Source organism: Halichoerus grypus, chromosome 1 (assembly GCF_964656455.1).
Source record: "Halichoerus grypus chromosome 1, mHalGry1.hap1.1, whole genome shotgun sequence".
NCBI classification, from domain to species: domain Eukaryota; kingdom Metazoa; phylum Chordata; class Mammalia; order Carnivora; family Phocidae; genus Halichoerus; species Halichoerus grypus.
This window is the reverse complement of record NC_135712.1, coordinates 86,146,338-86,154,217: the sequence shown is the minus strand read 5'-3', so window position 1 is coordinate 86,154,217 and position 7,880 is coordinate 86,146,338. Positions and strand designations below refer to the sequence as shown.

Sequence of the window (7,880 nt, the reverse complement as noted above, 5' to 3'; positions counted from 1 at the left end):
TCCAGAACCAAAGCGCCTGCAGCCTTTGGGTCTAACTTCATTTCTGTGGGAATGAGGCAATTCAGCCATGCACAGAAATTAAAGTGTACGGGGGGGGAATGTGCTAAACAAAATATGAATTGTAATGAAATCTAAAATGCCAGTGGTTCTATTATTATGTGCTTTATGTGATCATGAGGCAAAACAGCTTGGATAATGAGAGGTCATGATGGCTAAAAATCGGAGCACTAATGGCTCTAACCCACTGGTGAGAGGCAGTGATCTCAATAAAATGCAACACTAATGGAAACAGCCCCTTTGGGAAAAGGCTGACATCTGTATTATAGGAAAATGGAGAGAAATAGAGAAGCATTCTCAATCCACCTAAAAATCTATTGTTTCAACAAATAATGTCTTTTTAAAATCAGTTGGGAAATTTCTCCTGCAAGTGCTTGCTTGTAATGCTTCTTCTACCTAGACTCCAATCTTCTCACTTTCCCTTGAGTGGGTGAATCAGCCAGCCGTTATCTGTACTGTTTTAAGGAACATTCTTGGATTTGGAGACTATGATCAGCATGGCCATGATCTGAGAGGCCTGTAGTTAAGCAAAGGGCAAGGGGACTGCCAAGACAGAAAAGACGGCTCACCAAGTGGGACCAAGTATTACTTGAAGCTTAAAAATATTCAATCAGCCCCTAAGCCTCCCACCATCTCCAAAACAAAGTCAGGAAGGACCCTCCCTGCTTCTCTACAGCCTCTGCTGGAAGGTAACCTTTCCTTCAAAACTGCCTTTAAGGGTTTGTTTGGGGGCTGGTTTTTACCTGGTTTTGATTTAAAAAAAAAAAAAAAGTGATAAATCCTTATGATTTGAAAATATCATTCAAACTTACTTCACAACACTCCGTTTTCCCTAGAGATAAATTGGATGTGTTTTCAAATTCTCATGAGGAATGAATGATTAAGAAATGAGCTTAATGCTTGCCTCCCTTCATGATTCCAGAAGACAGAATCCGAGGGGATGGAAGGATCCATTCTCACTTTTTTTTCCTAAAGAAACTTTCTATTTTCTTTAAGATTTTTTTATTTTTAAGCAATCTCTATATCCAACTTGGGGCTCAAACTTACCAACTCCAAGATCAGGAGTCGCATGCTCTACTGACTGAGCCAGCCAGGCATCCTGTTTTCTTCTTCTCTCTTCTCTATGCACCTATATGTGTATTTTACCATCTTTTAAAATTTCCTATTCCCCCTTTGCTTTTCAATTTACCATAATATGAAATTAAAACTACGTATTTCAGCAATTTCAATATATGATGAGGTTTTATATTCAATTTGTAATCTTTCTCCTGTATGGAGAACATTAAAGTGAGAGTTACAAGGGATGATTTTCTTAAAAGTTTGGACTTTTGTAAGCCCTCAGTGTCCTCTGCACGACATAGCTTCCCTTCCCTACTATCATACTGTCCTAGCAACATGCCCACCATTATTCAGGACCTAGCTCAAATTACAAATCTAAAAAATGTCTCTAATTCTTCAAGTCAAAATTAATCTTTTCTTCTCAAAATTTGCATAGCACTCCAGACTTATATTTTTTATTCCCTCTTTCATTCAATCAGTCATCTATTTGCTCACTGTCACGGACTGAATTGTGTCCCATGCCACCTCTTCAAATTCTATGTAGAGGCCTTAACTCTCAGTGTGACTATATTTGGAGATAGGGTCTTTAAGGAGGTAATTAAGGTCATGAAGTATAGGATTAGCATAAGTTTGAATTAGGTAAATTTGAATGATATTTTCACATGAGAATTTCACATCAAGAGAAATTTCATTTATCATTTTAATATTCAAATGGTTATTACTAAATTGGATGAAGAGGCAGAGAGAAGTAAGAGAAAGAGGAGATGAAGAGATGAAGGGATTCCTAAAGAAAAGACTAAAAAGACTCATCAAGTAATAAATCATAAGGATAGGACCCTAATCCAATAGGACTGGTGTCCTCGTAAGAAGAAGAGGAGACACCAGAGGTGTATGCACACAGAGAAAGGGCCATGTGAGCACATAGCAAGAAGGGGTGTATTGGCAAGCCAAGGAGAGAGGCTTCCAGAGAAACCAAACCTGCTGGCACTTTGATCTTGGACTTGTAGCCTCCATAACTATGGAGAAAATAAATTGTGTTGTCTAAGCCATCTAGTATGTGGCATCTTGGGCGCCTGGGTAGCTCAGTTGGTTAAGCGACTGCCTTCGGCTCAGGTCATGATCCTGGAGTCCTGGGATCGAGTCCCACATCGGGCTCCCTGCTCGGCGGGGAGTCTTCTTCTCCCTCTGATCCTCCCCCCTCTCGTGCTCTCTCTCTCATTCTCTCTCTCTCTCAAATAAATAAATAAAATCTTTAAAAAAATAGTATGTGGCATCTTGTTATGGCAATCCTAGTTGACTAATAACACTCACTAAACTTGTACTGCAAGCTTACTATACTGTGGGCATCTTGATCATGGTCCCTCCATAGCACAGCCTCCTCTGTCTCCATTATATGATGCACAAGGCTTCTCTCCTCCACCCATAGGGAAGCTCTTTGTGGACAGATCCAGCTCAGAGCTGAGCACAGGCCTTTGGCAGACGAGAGTCGTACTCATCTGCTGAACTAAAATCAAACTCTGTTCAAGCTACGCCTTCACCCTGGGGAAGGGGAAAGCATTTGCAGCTTGACAGATGGCATTCCCTCTTCTCAGGACATGTTACAGCTCCTTCTCTGAGCAGTGATGCTGCACCCTTTTCTCTCTAATTTTCTGCCTGCACCCTCCTGACACCTGAACTAAGCAGCTTGCCATCTCAGAGAGTACAGTTCATGATGAGGCTTTGGGCCATGGCCACCACAACTGGATGACCCCACCGCCCAGACCAGCATCTGCCTAAGACAGGCAACCGTGTCGGATACCTACTCCTTTCCTCTCATGCGCACCCTGATTTTCTTTGCACTAAAATTCATTTTGTTTTCACATTTAAAAAGAACAAATGAGATGTATAAAACTCCCCTCTCTCTCCACTCCTTTGGCTTTTTTACAGTTGACTGCAAAAGACTGTCCAGGTTCAGGAAAATTGATTTTTGCCATTTAAATAATCTCATCTTCACAAACCTTTTAACACCCAAACAAAAACCATTTAAGGCACAGCAAGATAATTAATATAGAAAATAGGCTCTGCAGGGCATCTGTTTACCTGCCTGCCCACATTTTCCATTTGGAGGAAGTATCTGGTTTATAGTTTATGGAAAGGTTTACCTCACCAAACATGGCTTCTATTTTAATAGGTCTTTCCTTTCACATATTTTACAAATTGATTAACTTAACTGGCCAAATACTAATTAAAAATGCATTAGGAGATGGTTTGTATTCAACAGCTTCGTGTTGATGTTTTTGAAGCCCGTTGAGTCAGAAAGTCAATGCCATGGAGTCTACTTCTCTGCCATAGCCTCAGACACTGTACAGACTCACTGGTGGGGATGGGAACCACACTGGGAGGAGAGCTGCCAGGAGAAGGAGAGAAGTCATTATCTAAAGGCCAAATGCCACTATCAGCATTGCAAGCAAATTCAAGGTGTGTACAAGCATAGCAATATCCCGTCCCCTATTATTCACTTTGACTTCTGTGAATTGAGAGCATGCAATGGAACTGGAGGAAGACTGATAACCCTGCCTCATGAAAACTTCCTGCCTCCCACAATCCTGAAAACACTGCTCATTCTCAACCTCTCTCTCACTGCGAAAACCCTTTCTCCTCCTGAGAGCCGGTTCCAATCATATCTGTCCCTAAGGTAGGATTTCTTACTCTGAAATTCACAAAGAGGCTTCTGGAAATCTGTGAACTTCCTGAACTGGAAACGTATGTGCATGTTTCTGGAGAGAGGATGCATAGCTTTCAACAGATCTTTAAAGATGTTCTTGATCCCCAAAACATCAGCAACAAGTATTATCTTTTCATCCCACTGGATGCCATTCTCCCTGGTAACTATGCTCCAGATACACTGGCTTTCTTGCCTTTCTGCAGCTGGGCAGTGCCTTCTCCACCTCAAGTCTCTGCACATACTATGTTCTCTACCTAGAGTACTTCCCACCTCCACTGCCTAATTCTCTTACTCATCCTTTGGGTGTTTGATTCAGCATCACTCTAACTACCCACTCCTCCAGACAACTCCCCCTAATAATTTCCTTTCAAAGCACTCATCACCATTTATAATTAATATCATGCAATTATGGACTTTTATCTCACATTAGACTGTAAGCTCCATAAGGATACAAACCATGTCTGTCTTCATTGTTTTGTCAGAATCTGAAACATTGTATACAAGTTATTATATTTGCTGTGTGAATGGAAAGTGGATGAATAATAAGTGAATTCATGAGTATCCCAAACACTACTTTCCTTGAAGCCTCCTACAGCTAAACTGGCTTATATAGTCCTCTTAATTTTCTGAAATTCCTAATTCTCAAGCACATACAGAGCACCACCACTCATTTGGGCACTGTTTCTTATTACCTGGCTATTTCACTTAAGTAATTCTTGTGTGCTTAACTGACCAAAGAGCTCTTTGGCACAGGGATGGCTCCCATCTCACTTGGTTCATTCTTGAGTAAATATTATAAAATAATCAGTGCCATCTAATACCCCATAGCACATTAGCCAACTTTAGCTCAGTCTGTTCCACACTAACTTACAATAATTGATAAGGTATTAAGTATGTGGCCTGCCTCCCAGATTAATCATCAGCTCCATAAGAGCCTAGATTTTTCCTTCTCCCCCAGAACAAATAGGGTGGTGCTGGATGCTCGGAGATTCAGTCAGCTTTATGGCTGACCATAACATGCAGCCCAGGGTTACGCAGCATAGCTCAGTCTCCCTTGAGACTTGAAAAAAAAAAAATGTGTAAATGGGAAAAATGTTAAGACTACTCTGAGTTTTCTTATCTCCTTTGCTTTCCGTAAGTTGTAAATTCCCCACTGTAGAGGGCTGAAAACATCAAACTTACCACCCCAGGCACCCTGAGGGGGCATCCATTAGGGCTCCTGCTGTATTTTGATGAGTCACTTTATACCACTCCATCCTGATGTCCCAGAAATATTTTCTTCTCAGTTAGAAACCTGCAATATTAACTACAAGATTGGTCCATATCTGTTTCATTTACTTCCCAACTGCTGTTCACCTTCAGCACAAGTCCATATGCTTAATCAGGCATTAACCTGACTGATGGGTAAATTTTGGACAGGTTAGGAAGAGGAGGATCGAGATGGATGACTGTGTCTGGATGCCCAGAAGCTCAGGCAATGGGCATATTTCATTACTCAATCAACAAAGACCTGAAGCTAGCATTTGTCCTATATCATTATTTATGATCAAGAATGCAGGAACAAAACGCATGGAGCTCATGAACCAGAAGAGAGCCTGTTTAATATCCTGGAAAGAAGCAATATTATAGCAACTATAAAACTGGTATTGTTCTTGTGCCTTAGGAGGCACCATGCTTTCATGGCAATGGTACAACTCCTTTGGGGAGGTCATGAAATTAAGCTGTGTATCTTTATACTGAGGTGAGCCACAACTGTATCTAGAAGAGCAAATAACAGCACATATCAGAACTCTCCAGGCAGAACAGTGTGTGTTGTCACAAAGCTACCCTAGTGTAAATGCCTTGTATGAGTCTGCTGGTGCTACCATAACAAAATACCACAGACTGGGTGATCGAACAAAAGAAATGTATTTTCTTACAGGTCTGGAGAAACTATGGCTAGAAGTCCAAGACCAAGGTGTCAGCAGATTTGGTTTGGTGAGGCCTCTCTTCTAGGGCTGCAGATGGCCACCTTCCTCACATGGTCACCCCTCAGTCTGTGTGTTGTCGGTGTTCTAGTCTCTTCTTCTTTAAGGACACCATTCACATTGGATTAGGGCCCACCCATATGACCTCATTTCACTTTAATTACCTTTTTTAAAGGTCTCATATCCAAATAGTCACATTCTGAGGCCCTGGGGGTTCAAACTTCAACAAATGAATTTGGGAGATACAGAGTTCCGCCCAAAACACCCCTGTTTCTGGACTAACACTATCTCCTCCTAACCAGTCTTTCCACATTCCAGTACTTTTTCCATCTGAATCTTGCCATGGTGAAAAGGCCTTCTTTTTTTTTTTTTTTTTTTTTTTTTTTTTAGGATAGAGCAATCCTTTATTTTTAGACACTTTCACAAAGAGGTTTTCAGTAAATGAACTTTCCAGTGGAGAAGAGAGAACATGAAAATCAGCCTCCAGCCATCAGCAGCAGCTCTGCTCAGGGCCTAGGATCCTCCTTGCCCAAGTGGTGAGGTGGAGGTGTGTACTTCCCTTCCTTTATTAGTTTATCTCGCTGCCTCCTGATGTCACTCAGACGTTTCATCATTTTCCGCCGAAGCAGACATTCTACGAAATCATCAAATTCTATCTTGCACTCTTTCTCTGCACGGGTACCACCGATTCCATGTGCACATTCTATCCATTCTTTTTCAAAAGCATGGCATCGACCTGGAATCTTGTGAGGCTGCTCAGCACTTTGGATTGTCATCCAATGTTCTAAGTTAAGGCCCAGCCTTTTCTGAACATCAAAGAAAGGCATGGCGTCGCGCTGCGGTGCCCGTGTACCCTTGCTGGCCGCCGCTACTGGATGATCCATGAAAAGGCCTTCTTAAACACAGTTCTGACCCTGGGCATCCTCTTGCTTAAAAATGAATTCCCAATTGCCTGTAGATTATAGAATGAAGTCCATGTTCTAGCTGGCCACACAAAGCTCTTTCCAGTTCCAGGATTACGTGTCTCTCCCATTTCCCAACTAATCGAACCCCTCCCTCTGTATAAGTTTCTCACTTTACAGACTGTAAGCCTTTGAGCGCAAGTTTCCTTCTGCCTGGAGGCATGCCCCACCTCCACTTCCATCCCAGAGGTATCTACCTCCACCATCCCCCACCCCCCACCACTCTCCTGGGCCACTGCCATCAGTTCTTTCTAAATCGGAATCCTCTTCATTTTTAGGAGAATTCCCAAATCCTTCTTCCTCTAGTAAATATGCCCAATATCTCTAACAGAAAGCATCTCTCCTTCTTCCAAACTCCTATTCTAATCAAACTTAAGGCAACAATATCATGTAGAAAGAAATATGTTCTCTTTGGAGAGAGGATCTATATGAGTTTCCTGAGGCTACTATAACAAATTACTACAAACATGATAACATAAGCAACATAAATTCATTCTGTCACAGTCCTGGAAATCAGAAGCTTAAAATCAAGGTGTTGGCAGGGCCACACTCCCTCTCGAGGCTCCAGGGTAGAATTTACTTTTTTCCTCTTTTAACATCTGGTAGCTGTCACCATTCCTTGACTTGCAGCCACATCATGCCAATCCCTGCCTCCTCTGTGCTCACACTGTCTCCTCTCCTGTCTGAGTCAAGTCCTCCTCTGCCTTTCTCACATCAAGACACGTACTGGATTGAGGGCCCACCTGAATAACCTGGGATTATTTCCTCATCTTCAGATTCTTACTTTATTTGGAAAAAGGGTTTTTGCAAATACGATTAACATCACAATCACAGGTTTGGGGAGTTAGGACACAGACATTTCTTTTGGCGGGGGGAGGGGCACCATTCAACCTCCTACAGAATTCTCAAGTCTGAGCTCTCTCTATATCCCCGCAGCATCTTACATAGTGGGTGTGCGACAAAACTGTGGAAGGGATGAATAACCAGAAATGTTCATTCAACCCTAACCATTCACAAACTATTCACTGAATGAACAGACCGGTAGTCTGAAATAACACAGTCAGTGGATGCTTCGGTGTTGCCAAGATAAAGCTCTTAAGCATTGCTGGTGCAAAAAGGCAAAGATAACAA

At 42.0% G+C, this 7,880-nt stretch overlaps 1 pseudogene; it reads right to left on the bottom strand.

Annotated features, from left to right (window-relative positions):
* Positions 1-6,148: 6,148 nt before the first annotated feature.
* On the bottom strand, positions 6,149-6,667 carry LOC118532753 (NADH dehydrogenase [ubiquinone] iron-sulfur protein 5 pseudogene; annotated as a pseudogene).
* Between the last annotated feature and the right edge of the window lie 1,213 nt (positions 6,668-7,880).